Raw genomic sequence first — 19,663 nt, 5'->3', positions numbered from 1 at the left:
ACAGAACTTCCTGCAAAAATGAAAGTCAAAGATCCTCTATATGTCAGGAACTAGCTGCTGTTTGTAAGGAGGTACAGCAAAAAGCCTAGTCAAAGATCTTTCGTATGACAGAAACACCGGGCTGTCTGGCAGGACCTACTGCAAAAACACAAGTCAAAGATCCTCTAGGAAACAGGAGTATTAGGCTGTTTGTAAGCACCTAGTGCTAAAATATAGGTCCAAGATCTTTTATAGGACAATGGTGTTCATAGAACAGAACTTACTGCAAAAACACAAGTCAAAGATCCTCTAGACAACAGTAGCATTAGACTGTTTGTAAGCACCTAGTGCAAAAATATTGGTTCAAGATCTTCTATAGAACAATGGTGTTTATAGAACAGAACTTACTGCAAAAACACTGGTCAAAGATCTTTTGTATGTCAGTAGTGCTTTGTTGTTTTGAAGGTCCTGCTGCAAAAGTGAAAGTCAAAGATCCTCTATATTTCAGGAGCTAGCTGCTGTTTGTAAGGAGGTACAGCAAAAAGCCTTGCCAAAGATCTTCTGTATGACAGAAACACCGGGCTGTTTGGCAGGACCTACTGCAAAAACACAAATCAAAGATCTTCTAACAGTAGCATTAGGCTGTTTGTAAGCACCTAGTGTAAAAATATAGGTCCAAGATCTTCTATAGGACAATGGTGTTTATAGAACAGAACTTACTGCAAAAACACAAGTCAAAGATCCTCTAGAAAACTGGAGCATTAGGCTATTTGTAAGCACCTAGTGTAAAAATATAGGTCCAAGATCTTCTATAGGACAGGGGTGTTTATAGAACAGAACTTACTGCAAAAACACAAGTCAAAGATCCTCTAGAAAACAGGAGCATTAGGCTATTTGTAAGCACCTAGTGAAAAAAATATAGGTCCAAGATCTTCTATAGGACAGGGGTGTTTATAGAACAGAACTTACTGCAAAAACACTGGTCAAAGATCCTCTCTATGTCAGGAGTGCTTTGTTGTTTTGAAGGTCCTGTTGCAAAAATGAAAGTCAAAGATCCTCTATATTTCAGGAGTTAGCTGCTGTTTGTAAGGAGGTACAGCAAAAAACCTTGTCAAAGATCTTTCGTATGAAAGAAACACCGGGCTGTTTGGCAGGACCTACTGGCTTAGGCTGTTTGTAAGCACCTAGTGCAAAAATATAGGTCCAAGATCTTCTATAGGACAGGGGTGTTTATAGAACAGAACTTACTGCAAAAACACAAGTCAAAGATCCTCTAGAAAACAGGAGCATTAGACTGTTTGTAAGCACCTAGTGTAAAAATATAGGTCCAAGATCTTCCATAAGACAATGGTGTTCATAGAACAGAACTTACTGCAAAAACACTGGTCAAAGATCCTCTATATGTCAGGAGTGCTTTGTTGTTTTGAAGGTCCTGCTGCAAAAATGAAAGTCAAAGATCCTCTATATGACAAGAGCAGTATTCTGTTTGTAAGGATGTACTCCAAATACAGTAGTCAAAGATCCTCTATCTAACTAAATAGAGGTGTGTCGGTTATGAACGAACGGGTCAAAAGAACTAGTTCTTTTTTGTGAGCGGAATGAATGAGGTCACCGCTCCTAAAATACCCGTTCAGTTGGTAATGCTTTTTTTTGATTGGCAGGTGAGTCAGTTCACCGTTCCTTTTGCAGGGCGGGGCTTTCTGCGTGCTTGCCTATCGTTGCGCCTCGCTCTGTGGGTGGGTGGGGTTAGATGACTGAAAGGCCGAGACCGAGAGATTGACCGACACTCGTCGGGCGTTCGTTCATAACCGACAGTTGAGTCGGAACGAACGTGAACATGAGTAAACGGACTGACTCGACACGACTGATCGTGTCTATGCATGATCACATGCTAACATCCAATTGACCAAAATGAATGAAATGAACGGATCTTTTTACTGAATGAACGGGAATGATCCGGTTCACTGAAATGAACGGTTTTACCCACCACTTTAACTAAAGCACTATACTGTTTGAAAGGATGGATTGCAAAAAAAAAAAGATCCTCTATATGACAGATTCCCTGTGCTGTTTGTAAGCACCTACTGCAAAAAAAGATCATCTATATGACAAGAGCGCTCGGCTGATTAATGATGTACTGTAAAACTTTATATTATATTCTTATATTAAATCTTATATTGAAGCTCCTACTGCAAAATTAGTACTCAAAGATCCTTTCTATGACAGGCACACTGTGCTGTTTTTAGGAATCCGCTGTAAAAATGTTAATTTGAAGTGAATTCGCGGGACGTCTGAGTTCATTCATGAAGTGGACTCTGCTTTATTGCCACTGAATTTTGAGATTCTCACCAGCTGAGAAATAAATCTACAACGGGTATCATGAATTATTCACGCTGACTTCAGGAAGTTTTCTTCAGAGAAGAGCGTCCAAGTACGGAAAAGTATTTCCATATCCAATACTCCACTGCAACATAATGGCGACTTCAGCAGCATGAAACATGAGCTAAACAGACGCACAGAACAGAGCTTCTTCTGATGGTCAGTGTCTGTCTTTGCCATGGCAACTAGCATTTGAAAGCATGGGGGGGTTGTAGGGGGGGGGGCGGGAATGAGAGAACATGGTGTACCTTATTAGATGACAAGCACAGATTTACCTCGGCTGAATATCAGCAGACAATAAGTGTCATGTGACGATGAATTGCTCTGGTGCCTTTGTGGAATTACTTTGTGTGTGATGCGTTTATTGTATGTACGGTATAAAACGCAGTATATATTCATATACAGCCAAGAGTACACATTACTGAAAGAATCATCATTTTGATTTTTAAAAAGGTTACAACACATTGCTCAACAATAGTACGCAGGCTTCCCGATCACTATAATCATTAGGAAGCTAGTGAGCTAACAAAGGCATACCAAAAAGTTACCACTTCCACACAGGATGAGAGGAGAGCTTATTTTCACTATCATGTCGGACGTGCCATCGGTTATTTTCCATCATGCTCCCACTGGGGGATAGAAATGTTTTTTGACAGTTCACCCCCAAAGGGGGCCCCCGCCCCACTATTTGAGAAGCACTGTAATAATTGAATTTTTAAAAAGCCCCAATAATAAGAGTAATTACTGAACTGCAATATTACAAGAGACGAATTCAAACCAAAATCAATGAAAAATATCAATATATTTCTTCATTTAAAAAAAAGACCAGTAAAAAAGTCTACAAAAAAATAAAAACATTGAAAGACAAGTTATGTGTAGTGTTGTGGCCAATCCTTGCAGTCATAGTGAAGAAAAGTTATCCTCCCGTTCTGTGCGGAAGTGGTACGCTCTTAGCTTCTTACTTTGTACCTTTTTCCCACTCTCTGTTTGAAACATGTTCTGAAGTTTAAAAGAAATAAATCAAATTATCATTTTTACTATGTATAGGAGTGTAAATGTGACTATAGGGGTGCTATATCATGTCTTCAGAGCTCTAATGTAAAAAAACTGTTTTTTAGTCAACTACAAAAATATTTATTAATAATATTCATTCATTTTCTACAGCTTTTCCTCATGATGGTCGCGGGGGGTGCTGGAGCCTATCCCAGCTGTCTTCAGGTGAAAGGCGGGGTACACCCTGGACTGGTGGCCAGCCAATCACAGGGCACATATAGACAAACAACCATTCACACTCACATTCATACCTATGGACAATTTGGAGTCGCTAACTGAACATGCAAACTCCACAGAGATGGCCGAGGGTGGAATTGAACGCGGGTCTCCTAGCTGTGAGGTCTGCACGCTAACCACTAGGCTGCCATGCAGCGTAACAGTGAGTTATTATGTCTTATTATTGCTTATCATATTTACTGTGTTAGGTAAAAGGAGTGTAAAGGCGACTATAGGGGTGCTATATCATGTCTTCAGGGCTCTAATGTAAAAAAACAGTTTTTTTAGTCAACTACAAAAATATTTATTAATAATTCATTCCTGCATTCATTTTCTACCGCTTTTCCTCACGAGGGTCGCGGGGGGTGCTGGAGCCTATCCCAGCTGTCTTCGGGCGAGAGCCGGGGTACAGCACTCGACCGCCGTGCAGCGTAACGGTGAGTTATTATGTCTTATTATTGCTTATCATGTTTACTATGTTAAGTAATGTGAGTGTAAATGTGACTATAGGGGTGTTATATCATGTCTATAGGGCTCTAATGTAAAAAAAGAGCCCTGTTTGTAGTTTAGTCAACTCCAAAAATATTGCATTCATTAAGATTAAATCATACTTTGCGGAAATTTGCGGAAAAATTATGCTTCCTGTACTAAAAACTCTTCTGCGTTGATATATGACTGGAAGCATTACTCGCTATCCAATGCCGTATGCAATCAGAAACAAAAAGATCATCTTAATCTTAAATCAGTTCATCAGATTGCTTTCCGTTGGGAGAAGACGAGCCATTTCCAATGTTTAGATCATTTTTGAAATATTTCAGCGATGGGGGCTCTCTGTCCGCTTGAGTGAACGTGTCTATAAAACGCTGAGAGAAATATAGGTTGCTAAAACACACTTAATTTGCCATGATAGATTGAGTCCATGCTTCAGTGGCTGTAATTGAATCTGTGACCTATTTTTCTTCTTCGTCTTCTTCTACTATGCAAGGAAATTGTCTCCTGGGTTAGTTTTCAACTCATGTTTAAAAAAAGAAAATATATTCTTTCAAAATGGATGGACAGCATTTATATATATACATTCTTATTCAATCATTAGCATGTATTTCCATGCAAATTGGATTTTAGCACGCATATATATAATACTCAAATATGCCCATAATTATCATAGCTCTCGTTTAAAAAAAAAAAAAAACGCTTTGCAAATCAGCAGGACAGTAATTTATCTTTTCCTGCCCAACACTTAATCCTACTCGCCGTACCAAGATGAGCTCATTCGTCTCCAAGTGAGTAGCACAATAACATTAGGTATAGAAATGTCAGTTATGTGCTGTCGGTGAGGCAAAACCTCATAAATAAAAAAATATTATAATCATTATTAGCATTTTCTTCAGTTAAAATGGCAGAGTTGTAAATTTTCTGATCAAATACAAGGAAAAAACGACGCTGAAGCTTATTGGTTTTCGACCCGACCGTGATAAGTGACCCACAAAGCAGGATTTCTTAATCATAAATGAAATATTTTCATAATTAGAGCATATGAACCCTGTTTCTGACCTTCTGATTACATTTTTTAACATTATTAGAGACCTCTAGACTAGAAATAACACCCCTACATCATCATCTTTACACTCGTATTAGCTAATATAGTATACATAATAACAGTAAATAAGTCATTTACGACAAAACTAAGATTTGTACTTGTTTTGCTGTAAATGTTCCTTCCCTGGGGGAGCTTAGTGATGTTGGGGGGGGGGGTCAACAGTACTGTACAGTACAGTATTGTAGTTAATTTAGCCATTGTTAAAATTGCATTATTTAATTTAGGCAAAGAATACGTCAAAGTTATTTCAATATGTAAATTTGATTACTAATAATGGACCATAGCATGATTTATTAATATGTTTTGGAAAACCTGTGACAGTGAAAAAATATATAATAGCTAATATAAATTATTTTTATTCTTAATGATATTACTTAAGATTTTCCTTTTTTGAGATATGTTCCATTTTTATTTACATACATTTACATAAATATAAATAATTGTGTCTAATAATAATAAAAGAATAAATAATAATAAAAAATAATAACAGTCATCATAACTAAGATTAGTCAGATTCTCAAACTATTATGTTTATTTTTACTGACATTAATAAGTTATATTAATATATTTATGATTAAAGCTTATATTTACGTATACAGTATGACTGAATTATACATATAATTATATAAATATAAATAATAATAATAATAAAAGTAATCATAATAATAAAGTCAGATTATCAAACAAGTGTATTTATTTATACATTAATATGTTATATTAATATATTTTTTGATTAAAGCTTATATTTACATATACTGTATGACTGTATGATTGAATTATAAATATAATTACCTATATAAATAATTGTGTCTAATAATAATAATAAAAGTAATCATAATAATAAAGATTAGTCAGATTCTCAAACAATTCTAGTTATTTATACTGTCATTAATATGTTATATTAAATTATTAAATTATTAAATTATTAAATTATTAAATTATTAAATTATTAAATTATTACATTATTACATTATTACATTATTACATTATTACATTGTTAAATTATTAAATTATTACATTATTAAATTAAATTAAATTAATTAAATTAAATATAATTAAATTAAATTATTAAATTAAATTATTACATTATTAAAATAGTATTAAATGTATATAACATATATATTATTATATCATATATTATTAAATGTTATAATAAATTATTATTAAATTAAATATTAACATATACAGTATGACAAAATAAAAAATAAAATTATATAAATATAAATAATTGTGTCTAATAATAATAAAAGTAATCATAATAATAAATAATTGAATTTATGTATACTGACATTAATATATTATATTAATATATTTTATGATTAAAGCTTATATTTTCATATGTATGACTGAATTATATATAATTGTGTTTTGTTACTATTAATGTTATTATCAGGGTGGATGCGTTCTGTCACTTAACCCAAGCGAACAGATAAAAGATAAAAGTTGTTTTTCCTTTCGGAATCTCACTGTGCAAGGCCGTTATTGAGGTCCTTGCAGGTGGCCACCAAACTGCCCGTATAACTCCTGCAGTTTGAGTTGAAAGCCAAAAAACTTCTAGCGTATACGAGTAATGTGTTTACTCCCTCAGGTGTGTGATTGCATGTTTCATAATAAAAGACTACAGTGTCGCATTAGCAGGTAATGTTAGGTTGCTGTTGATTTTCAAGGTGACAGAACGCCCCCCCCCCACCCCCCCCCGACAAGTCACATTTAGGAGCTGTGCTACGAGACTCAGAATTCATCCGTTTTCCTACGGATCATTTTATGAGTGAAAAAATACGTTTTGATGACTTAACGGGCTACATAAGGATTCTTTTTTCATGGCGCTCAAATGAATTTAGCTCCTCCTCCGTTCAAAAATGGCAAAAATAGAGAGGAGGTGGAGGGGGTTGGGGTGCAAAAAAGTGGGTCATCACTGTCCTTGTTAAGAGAACATTTAGGGGAAATAGACACATTCCCATGGCAAAATCAATGGGGAAACCATGACAACGCACCACCGCATTTAGACCAACCTGCTGAAATCTGAGATTTACTTCGTAAAAATTTGCCAAACAGACAAAGAAAATTTGACACCCAACAATTTATTTTTGTTTTTTGGGGAATTCCATTAAATAAATATTATTTAAAAAGAATCAATAACACATTAAATGAAATTAATAAGTGAAATATAACATTATTTTTTATATAATTTAATATTAATATATTATATTAATATAATATTAATAATATTATATATGTTGTATAATATTAATATATTATTTTTAATATAAATGACTTAATATATAATATTTTAATTTAAAATAATTCATCAAAATGTGTCTAATTACTTCTTTATTAATTTATTTTAATTTATATTTATATTATTTTGCCATAAAATGTATCTTAATCAAATGGAAAAAAAATCAATAAAAATATCCATCACGAAATAAATAAATTGATCTTGCAATAAAATTCCCTTGAAATAAATGATTTGTAAATAATTTCAAAATGACTATTTCTAATATAGTTATTGGATGGAAAATCATTAAAATGAATCATTTCATACATTTCTTTTGACACAAAATGAGGACTTTTGCACACAAAACATTTCTGCTTCAGATTATTGTTTTATTTGGAACAGGCAGCCAATGTTCCGTCAGCGCTATAAAAATGTGATTTCAAAACATCAAATGGAACAGTGGGGGGGGGGGAATCGGGCACATCATAGTCTCTGTGGCATATATCGCTTTTTTTATATTCAAAATAAAGCAAAAAGTACACACACACACACATATATATATATATATAATATATAATATATATATAGTATGTGAACCAGGCACTACACACTGTGGCTGCGATAAAGATGAAGGACTGATGATCATGCTTTCTGACTGCAGAAGAAGATTGCCTCATGGCCAAAATAAAGTCACTTTCACTTTATTGTGAATTCATCTGCAGTCCAACACAATCTAATGATTATAATCCACTACAAAATAATCATGCTAAATGTTATTATGCATTTTATTACATCTTCTCAAGGGACAATAGAAAATAGAAAGTAGACTATTGCACTTTAGAGTAGTCAGTGTATACCTTCTATAGCAGTATAAAATCAGACGACACGCAACCATTATTGTCTCAATAATATAACTACAAAAGCACAAGTGCCGTAGTCCCCCTGTATTGTGATTTATGTATGATTTATGCATGTATTTGTCCTACATATTCACATTATTTGACATGAAAACATACCATGGAGGGATTTGAATGACTTAAAGAATAGTAGCAATGCTAACATGCTAAAAAAGCATGCTAATATCTAGCATAATAACAATTGTTTGTAGTATATATTTCTGAAAATGTTAAAAATGTTAAATATGCTAAAATACTGTTAGCATGCTAATAGCTAACATGATAGCGCTACTCGCCTGCTTCAGTTTGCAATATGCATAGAAATTCTAAAAATGCTAGTATGCTAATGCTAATATGATAATGTTAGCTTGTTAGCTTGTTAACATTGCTAGCATGCTAACATGAGCTTATTAGCATTAGCGCACTTAACACTCATGGTAGATGTTGACATTAGTATGTTATCTTTGCTAGCATGCTAACATTCACATAGTAGCATTTTTAGCCATTTTCATAGGTAGACGCTATCATGCAATGTGTTAGTATGCTAATGTTAGTTTGTTAACATTGATAGTATGCTTATGTTAGAATGATAATGTGAGCTTGTTAGCATTGCTAGTCTGCTAACATGAGCATACTAGCATTTTCTCCATGTTACTGTGCTAATTTTAACATGTTAACAATGTTAATATGCTAACTTTATAGTGATAACTCCTAGTGTGATAGTGGTGTTTTATGTGTCAACTCAAGAAAAAAAAGAATAAAAATGCTAGTATATTAACATTAGCATTCTAGCAATTTTCACATGCTAATGTTAGCATGCACACCTGGCATTCTAACACAATGGACCAGGACGGCTAAATGTCAAAACAAGTGCTTTGCACAAATGCTAAAAAGGGCCCTACCTTCCCATTTTAGACAATAATTTATAGAATTCTTGATCCAAACTGTGATCTGGATTACCCACAAAATGTAATAATTTATTCTGTATCCCATTTCCAACAATTCCTGAAAAGTTATTTTGAACAAAACCAACAGATCCACACCGGCAAAAATAACAGTGGTAATAAATAACCAAAAAAACAAACGTGTTAATATGTCAATTTAAGTTATTCGATCATGATCACATTTCACATTTTGCGGCGTATTTCTGAGAAGTTCTCCAATCCTTGTTTATAAATTCTTTTTTGCAGCTTGTTATGACGAACCTTTCACCTGATTTATTTCGTGTTTGTTACGATGCCGCCCAGGCTGCGCCATTTAACAGCTGCAGTAAAAATGTAAACATCTGCTCATGCCGGATTTATTCTGGAAGCCTTTTAAAAGCTTGGCAGGTAGCTAAATTATAGGTTTGCTAAGAAACTTGTAAACTTAAATATACTGCAGTACACGTCCCCACCCTTTTATTTCCTTATACAATAAGGAATTCTCTGCACGGGATAAGCCTCTTTTAGATGGAAATGTGTGGGAATGGTTATTGTAAAAGCTTGCATTGCTTATCAATGTGAGGGAAGTGAATTGGTTTCATCCATTTGGGCGAGAAGCAAGGTACACCCTGGACTGGTGGCCAGCCAATCACAGGGCACATATAGACAAACAACCATTCACACTCACATTCATACCTATGGACAATCTGTGGCTAGTACTGTTGTGGCCTGTAACGATCCCTGTGTGTTTTTAGTTGGGAACTGATATTTTCCTGAAACTTACTTTACTTTACTTTAACTTCTGATTACTAAAGAAGGCAAAAAGGTAGAATCAAACATTTTTTTCTGATGAAAGATGAGTGTCTTATCTTTTTTTGGTAGGTTCCATGTTTATGTATGCGGCCTGTAGCGTCATGTCTTGCCCTGAGTATCGTCTTGGGTAACGCCCTCCACCCACTTTCCTTCACACTACGTTTTGCTAATAGCGTTTTTTCCTCCGTTTTTTTTAGTTGGGAACTGATATTTACCTGAAACTTACTTTACTTTACTTTACTTCACTTCACTTCACTTCACTTCACTTTACTTTACTTTACTTCACTTCACTTTACTTTACTTTACTTTACTTTAGAAAACAAAAGGGTAGACTCAAACAGTTGATGAAAGACGAGTGTCTTATCTTTTTTTGGTATGTTCCATGTTTATGTATGCATTTTGCTAATAGCGTTTTTTCTCCGTTTTTTTAGTTGGGAACTGATATTTTCCTTTACTTGACTTTGCTTTGCTTGACTTGACTTGACTTGACTTGACTTGACTTGACTTGACTTGACATTACTTTACTTTACTTTACTTTACTTTACTTTACTTTACTTTACTTTACTTTACTTTACTTTACTTTACTTTACTTTACTTTACTTTACTTTACTTTACTTTACTTTACTTTACTTTACTTTACTTTACTTTACTTTACTTTACTTTACTTTACTTTACTTTACAAACCAAAAGGGTAGAATCAAACAGTTTTTTCTGATGAAAGACGAGTGTCTTATCTTTTTTGGTAGGTTCCATGTTTATGTGTGCGTTTTGCTAATATCGTTTTTTCTCAGTTTTTTTTAGTTGGGAACTGATATTTTCCTGAAACTTTACTTTACTCTACTCTACTCTACTCTACTCTACTTTACTTTACTTCTGATTACTAAAGAAGGCAAAACGGTAGAATCAGTTTTTTTCTGATGAAAGACAAGTGTCTTTTTTTGGTAGGTTCCATGTTGGGTAACGCCCTCCGCCCATTTTCCTTCACACTGCGTTTTGCTAATAGCGTTTTTTCTCTGTTTTTTTTTTAGTTGGGAATTGATATTTTCCTGAAACTTACTTGACTTGACTTGACTTTACTTTTACTGCTGATTACTAAAAAAGGCAAAAATGTAGAATCAAACAGTTTTTTTATGATGAAAGACGACTGTCTTATCTTTTTTTTGGTAGGTTCCATGTTCATGTAGCCATAGAACACAGTATTCTATGTGCCTTGAGTCCAAATCGTCAAAAATTGCCGGTACTGAAGGGGTTGTCTTTTAAAAAAAAATGTCTGGGATTGAATGAGTTCGTTGGTTTATTTCCCTTGGCCACCAAACAGCATCCATAAAATTGTTATGAGTGTTTCTGTTTTTTGCAGAAGAACCTGCATCACACAACTCTTACATCTGATGTGAAATAATAATTAATCAGATTACACCGTGCTACTCATACCATTATTTTTAACACCATGGCTGCCAACATTGGTCTTTGCCACAGCAGCTTGTAGTAAAAAAATATCTGGGAAGAGCATCCAATAAAAGCTTCAAATCTTGTAAACCAGATCTGGACGCAGAAACCCGAACCTCAACATCGAAGTCTCCTGGGAATACGCCACTGTGCCAGAAAAGGGGGTTCGATTTCACAAGCGACAATCAAACAAAACAAAATGTAACAAAACAAAGACCAGGGACGCAAGCCACCTGCTGCCCTTGGAACAAAAACAGCAGAGGACGTAGTCAGTTAGCATCGGGCGCAGACAAAAGCAATGATGGAGAGTCATCGCCGCTCTCATTGACTTGTTGCTTCTTTTCACAAACGTGCAGCTGTGTTGTCAGAGACAGTCAAGGCGGATGATTGAGACCAACGTAGATGCTATCATGCAAAGTGTAGAATAGCAGCAATGCTAACATGCTAACATAAGTAACACCTAGCATAATGACACTAACACCTAACATGATGGCGCGGCATGTCTGCTTCAGTTTATATGCATAGAAATTCTAAAAATGCTAGAATGCTAATGCTAGTATGCTAATGTCAGCTTGTTAGCATTGCTGGATGCTAACATGAGCATTAGCATTATTAGCATTATTAGCATTATTAGCATTATTAGCATTATTAGCATTATTAGCATTATTAGCATTATTAGCATTATTAGCATTTTTAGCATTTTTAGCATTATTAGCATTTTTAGCATTTTTAACATTATTAGCATTAGCACACTTATCACTTATAACGTCAATTAGCATGTTATCATTGCTAGCATGCTAACATTCACATCGTAGCATTTTTAGCCATTTTCATAGGTAGACGCTATCATGCAAAGTTTTAGTATGCTAATGTTGGCTTGTTAGCATTGCTACCATGCTAACATGAACATTAACATTATTAGTATTATTAGTATTATTAGCATTATTAGCATTATTAGCATTATTAATGTTATTAGCATCATTAGCATTAGCACACGTCAACATCTACCATGCTAACGTCAATTAGCATGTTATCATTGCTAGCATGCTAACATTCACGTTGTAGCATTTTTAGCCATTTTCATAGGTAAATGCTATCATGTGAAGTGTTAGTATGCTAATGTTAGCTTGTTAGCATTGCTAGTATGCTTATGTTAGCATGACAATGACGAGCATGACAGTGGATGGTGGGTCGATATGTAGTGCTTTTAATCTCATGTTGTTACTGTCTTAGTTTTCCCCAATACATAATAAATAAGGCACATAACATTGCTATAATGTTGTATGAACACAAGCAAAAAAAGGTTGGGGACCGCTGGTATGAGGCATTTGGAAGATAATTCAAATTGTGAATGTATTACAGTATTGTACATTGATCAGGATTAAATGATCTCAGGCACAATAATAATAGCATCATAGCAATAATACACAATCTTGCCAACCCCCAACCTAAGGTTCCATGTATGCAGTACATGAGACGCTTGTGGTAGCAATAAAACAGGTACAAATAAAACAGAATATTAAAGTACAAATAAAGGCCAGCTATGAAAACACAATAAAAAATAATCAGAGCAAAAAGTTTTGCACTATATACATATAATATATATATATGATTTATGATTATTCCATTTGCATCTGGTGTCACTTTTACATGGCCGTGAATGAAGCGCAAGGAGGAAGTTGCACCTGCCCCTTTGTTGGCTTCCCACAGGGGGGGATGATCATTGTGTCTGTCCCAAAGCATTGTGGGTACAGTGACGCGTTTCACTCAATAAAAAGAACACAAAAGACTGAGGAATTTACTGCCACCTCCGCCCCCACCCCCCCACTCCGTGACAGCTACACTGTATTGTTTCATGCGTTGGATTAAACCCGCAGCTTGAACTGCGTGACATCCTTTGCTTGCCTTGTTTCTTGAAAGCGCACCTTTACACGTCCAAACATGTACGCAATAAAGAGACGCATTGGGCTTCTGCCAAGTGCATTTACTTTACAAAGCCATCTACAGAGCAAGAAATCAATTAAATTGAATTGGATACAGCAAAAAGAGGATGAAGCGGGAATGTTATTAAGATGCAAACGGCATCTCCGACTCCTTCCAATCTCTCCGAGCTGTGCTCCTCCTGAGAGATCGGTGCTGTGCAATGCAATAAAGAAGGCATCTGTACTCTTCCAGGTCAGCCGTGCCCTGTTTGGAGAAGGCTGGAATTTGAGATGTAAGGATAAACATCAGCTCCCGGGAGAAGACGCTTACCCATGTTTGAAAACTGTAGCAGAGAGCGGGGGCAAAAAAAGCAAAATGGCCACAAATAAAGTAACATGGAAAGGAAAGTTAATTTTTCACTTGATGCTTCGGGCTACAACATTGGTTCACTCCTCTGGGTTGTGTTTTTAAATGCTAAATGAAAGTAAGAGTCAAAATAAAGGACCACAAAAGGCTACTGTTCCACTCCAGTCCTGTAGATGGCAGTAATGCTTTTTACAAATTGATACCTAGTCACCTCTATTATTGCTGCTGCAGTATCATGAAAATAGTTTAGGGTCAATGTCCTATGAGGAAATCAGCAATCCGTGAATTTTATTTATTCAAAAACAGTTTTAATTGGATGGGTGAATGTTCTGGGCTCCTATTTCCATACCAGTCATGTGTCAGCGTAAATGCCACAAGCATATCACATTTTTGGCATTTCCACTATTCTCATGGAAAACAGAGCGCTTATTGTGTGTGTGTTATTGCAAAAAAGGCCAGTAAGGATAATTCATAATGCCGCCTACAGAGAACATACTAACGCCTTATTTCTAAAATCACAAATACTTAAACTTGCTGATATAGTTCATTTTTAAACAAAAAAATAAAAATAAAAATAAAAATAAAAATAAAAATAAAAATAAAAATAAAAATAAAAATAAAAATAAAAATAAAAATAAAAATAAAAATAAAAATAAAAATAAAAATAAAAATAAAAATAAATTACAAAAATAAAAATAAATAATTTAAGGAAAGCAGGAAGTGAACAAATGTAACAGTTACTGATTGTAAAAGTACTAGATGCAGGGGTAGGATTTAATAAGCTTTGCTTCTTCCTACTCCTTTTAGACAAGTGGAACTGTGAACTGATTATGGGATGCATTCAATTGTCATCTGATGCATGTTCAAATGAAATAAAACCATTACCATTACCATTACCATTACCATTACCATTATTTACCGCAGCGTTTTCCTTTCAGCCCACACGGTCACTGCCTGTGCCAACAAAATAAGAAATGTGTTTGTGCGTATCCCAGAATAGAAAAGTAATGAATAGATTTGAGCCTCATGATTCAGCACAGGTACAGCGTGTGCTAGTGCTCGGTAGGTAAAATATTAAAAAGTAATAAAGTATCTCTTATATTTAACGTGGGAGAGATATTTGATCTCATTTCTTGGTCAACAATAAGTACAGGGACTTTATCTTCAAGTATGGCTTGGTGCCCGGTGGAAAAAATGCTCGTTATATCCAGGAAGTCAGTCACTGAAGAACAGTGATGTGTTTCCATGGTGATCCAGGTCCACAACCCCGGTACTGGTCCATAGGTGGGGCCATACCAGCTCACGGAAAATTTTCAAAGTAGGTTCTTCTACTCAACTGCAATGGTGTGCAATATAAGGTCAAAAAGGGCGGGCCGGATTCAAACGCCTGGTGGGCCGCATGTGGCCCCTGGGCCGTAGTTTGCCCATCCTGCTGTAGGGACTCAAGATGCTAGCAAGTTAGCGAGATCACCAGTTAGCGTTGAATGTATTTCTTTGAAACTTCTAAATCAAGAAATTACCACTTCCGCATGGAATGGGAGGAGAAAGTTTTTCACTTTATGATGTCAGACATGGCATGACTGACTTTGTGAAGTGTTATAATAATAATGTAATGTTAGGTAATCTCTCAATGTGTTCTGTCATTACTGCCACCTAGTGACCAGAATTTTTAAATCGGGTTTGACAACAACAAAAATTGCATGCAGTCCAGATTTTAAAATTTTTTTGGTGTGTATTATTTCCAGGCATGTGTGTTAGCCAATAAGCTACTTCTGAGTCAAAGGAGACTTAAGAACTTAAGATGCTACGTATGGAATAGAATAGAACCGTACGTATGCTATTTCAATTGATGGAAATAAATTCTGATACTTTCTGCAGATGAAACAACCCCGAGCTATTATTTGAGTATGTATGACATACTAAAGAGTGAATAAACTATATAGATTATCATCGCAAACACAAACAACACTTTGCTGGCACTGTTAATGATGTTTTTTCACCGGAGATGAAATGACAGAATTTAGTTTTCTTTGCAGACGGAATGAGAAACGGGTAGCCATGCTGACTGATGTCCGCATCACGGCACTTAAAAGCCGAACTCGCGTCATTAATCATCGCTTTCTTTCATAGTCTTGACAAGTGAGGCAAGCAAATCCATGTCTGTGTGAGCACACACAATAAATAGAACATCTTACTAGATTAATCCCTAAAGAACACAATGGATCTTCTTTAAAGGGATGTGTTTTTTGTTTTTTTTTTGCTGTCATTGTTGTCAACTGGCTCAGATGAACATATTACAGAAATCCTTCAGCTTCCAACATCCCAACTCAATCACACTAAAAGCACGGGCATCATTGGATGACAGCGGAGGTTTAAGTCCGACTAGTTGGAAATAAACCCTGAATTAATACTGTAAACACGACTCCATGCAAACCTAAAATTGGACCCAAACTCGTACACGGTGTTTTCACAACATCAAACCTTTGCATTATAAATCCAAGCCACCCTAATCAGGATACGCGGTGTAGAAAGGGATGGATGGAGGATGGATGGAGGACCTCATCTGCTGCTTTAAGCGATGCTTTAATTTAACTCATTCAGGACCAAAGACGTATTTATACATTTTTACATACTCCAACACCTGATCCCAAAGACGTATTTAAACATATTTTATGTTTTTTTTAAAAATAAAATATGAAGACATATTTCTTTCCCTTTTCTGTGAATTTTACCGCAAGGAAACGAGTTAATATGAGTTAGCTAACAATGAAATGGGAAGATGCCGTCGGTTATCAGCATTCTTGCATGATCACAGCATGTATATGAAACGATAAAACGCTGTTAAAGGTTTTTTTTTGGAGGGCTTTGTACTCTAAATAGGTGTATCAATGATGTGCATTGTTAGCTAGCTCATATTAACTCATTTTTGTAGGGTATAATTAAGGATCGACCGATACATCGGTCGGCCGATATAAATCGGGCTGATATTTGCGTTCTTTACTTGAATCGGTATCGGCCGATACGCACGTGCGTTCGCCGATGTATTTTTCCGACGCATGATTGACAGACAGGCATCCGCCGGGCAGCTTTGTGAAATTTTTGTCAGCTTTTTGAAATATTGCCATCTGCTTTGAAATAGAAATGTTTTGGTTGAATATTTATTCCTTTTAAAGTTGATAATGCCGTTTCCTAATATAATTTTTTTTTTGTTTGTTTGTTTTTTTTGTTTTTTTGTTGTTTTTTTTATTTTATTTTTGTGATATGACCATACAATGCCATAATGGGTACCATAGTAAGTGTCAATATAGTGATATATATTTATATAGCACATCATGACTGGTTCAAGACCAGTGTTTTAAAGTGTTTTTTTTTTTTTTAAAAAGCTATTTTTCTCCCCTTTTTTGTTGGGAACCGATATTTTCCTGAAACTGCTGATTACCAAAGAAAAGAAAAAAGTAGAAATAGTATATAGTAGAAATAGTATAGCCACAAAACACAATATTCTGTATGTCAGAATCAACTAAAACGACCTTTACTGAAGGGGTTAGTTTTGGGAAAATGGCTAGTTCAGCACTAGAGGCTACACAATGAAGCGAGCGTGAAGCAGCGATTCATATATAAAACTAGAAAATAAATGTATATTCAATACATGCACAGAGAGCAGCTAATGTTATTTCTTTTTTAATGGTGTAAGGAATCATCACGGGACGACTGGCCTGAACATCCATCATATCCATATCCTCCTGAGGATAATTATGAATGTTTTCTACGACCCCTGCCGGCTCTACCATGTCATACATATGTAGACACGCCGGCAGGTCAGGAATTCACTGGATTCAACCCAAAAACCAGTGTGGATTTTTGTGTTTATTGAAGAATAACTCTGCAACTTTGACCTCTTCCATGTATATCCCAATGGCCCGTTGGTGGTTGTTGACAGTGATTCAATGGAAAATTCATCCGAGATTCAAACTTTAACATTAAATTCAGTACAAGGGCACAACAGCAGCCCTTGTGTTATTATTATTACCATCATGCAGAGTTCTTGCGGGGTGGAAACAATGGTTTGATATTTGTACATTTACAAATTTTGACCCGAAATGAGAGCATTTTTTCGGATTGCATACAATCCGTACAACTCAAACCAAAACGGACTCTAACCAAGGGAGTAATGCAAATCCATTGAATCCCTTCTGGATAGGCTCCAGCACTCCCCGCGACCCTAAGCGGGAGAAAATGAATGAATTTCTTATTTCTGCTGATTGTGGCTACTACTTACTAGCAATAACAAAAGGTAGAGATACAAAGTGATGCATGAATAATAATCCGTCCAACTCAAACCAAAACGGACTCTAACCAAGCGAGTAATGCAAATCTATTGAATCCCTTCTGGGTAGGCTCCAGCACCCCCTGCGACCCTCAGCGGTAGAAAATGAATGAATTTCGTATTTCTGCTGATTGTGGCTACTACTTATTTACCTTACTAACAATAACAAAAGGTAGAGATGCAAAGATTTGCATGAATAATAATTCGTCCAACTCAAACCAAAACGGACTCTAACCAAGCGAGTAATGCAAATCCATTGAAACCCTTCTGGGTAGGCTCCAGCACCAGCACCCCCGCGACCCTAAGCGGTAGAAATTGAATGAATTTCTTATTTCTGCTGATTGTGGCTACTACTTACTTACCTTACTAGCAATAACAAGATGTATAGATGCAAAGGGATGCATGAATAATAATTTGTCCAACTCAAACCAAAACGGACTCTAACCAAGCGAGTAATGCAAATCCATTGAAACCCTTCTGGGTAGGCTCCAGCACCCCCACGACCTTAAGCAGTAGAAAATGAATGAATTTCTTATTTCTGTTGATTGTGGCTACTACTTACTTACCTTACTAGCAATAACAAGATGTATAGATGCAAAGGGATGCATGAATAATAATTTGTCCAACTCAAACCAAAACGGACTCTAACCAAGCGAGTAATGCAAATCCATTGAAACCCTTCTGGGTAGGCTCCAGCACCCCCACGACCTTAAGCAGTAGAAAATGAATGAATTTCTTATTTCTGTTGATTGTGGCTACTACTTACTTACCTTACTAGCAATAACAAGATGTATAGATGCAAAGGGATGCATGAATAATAATTTGTCCAACTCAAACCAAAACGGACTCTAACCAAGCGAGTAATGCAAATCCATTGAAACCCTTCTGGGTAGGCTCCAGCACCCCCACGACCTTAAGCAGTAGAAAATGAATGAATTTCTTATTTCTGCTGATTGTGGCTACTACTTACTTACCTTACTAGCAATAACAAGATGTATAGATGCAAAGGGATGCATGAATAATAATTCGTCCAACTCAAACCAAAACGGACTCTAACCAAGCGAGCCTCTCCATCCCTTCTGGATAGTCTCCAGCACCGCCCGTGACCCTAAGCGGTAGAAAATGAATGAATTTCGTATTTCTGCTGATTGTGGCTACTACCGACTTATCTTACTAGCAATAACAAGAGGTACAGATGCAAAGATTTGCATGAATAATAATCCGTCCAACTCAAACCAAAACGGACTCTAACCAAGCGAGTAATGCAAATCCATTGAATCCCTTCCAGACATCCATCCATCCATCCATCCAGCCATCTTCTTCCACTCGTGGGGGCAGCACCCTAAGCATTGAAACCCGACTTCCATCTCCCCGACTACTTCGTCCAGCTCCTGCCGACGGATCCCGAAGCGTTCCCAGACCAGTTGGTTGACATTGGTTGACGTTGGTTGGTTCTCCAGTGTGTCTCCTATTGGTCGGACTTGCCCTGAACATGTCCCAAGGGAGGCGTTCAGGGGGCATTTTGAC

The sequence above is a fragment of the Doryrhamphus excisus genome, linkage group LG13 (assembly GCF_037039965.1).
Source record: "Doryrhamphus excisus strain RoL-2023G ecotype Guam linkage group LG13, RoL_Dexc_Guam_v1.1, whole genome shotgun sequence".
NCBI lineage: Eukaryota > Metazoa > Chordata > Actinopteri > Syngnathiformes > Syngnathidae > Doryrhamphus > Doryrhamphus excisus.
Note: the sequence above shows the minus strand (reverse complement) of the source record.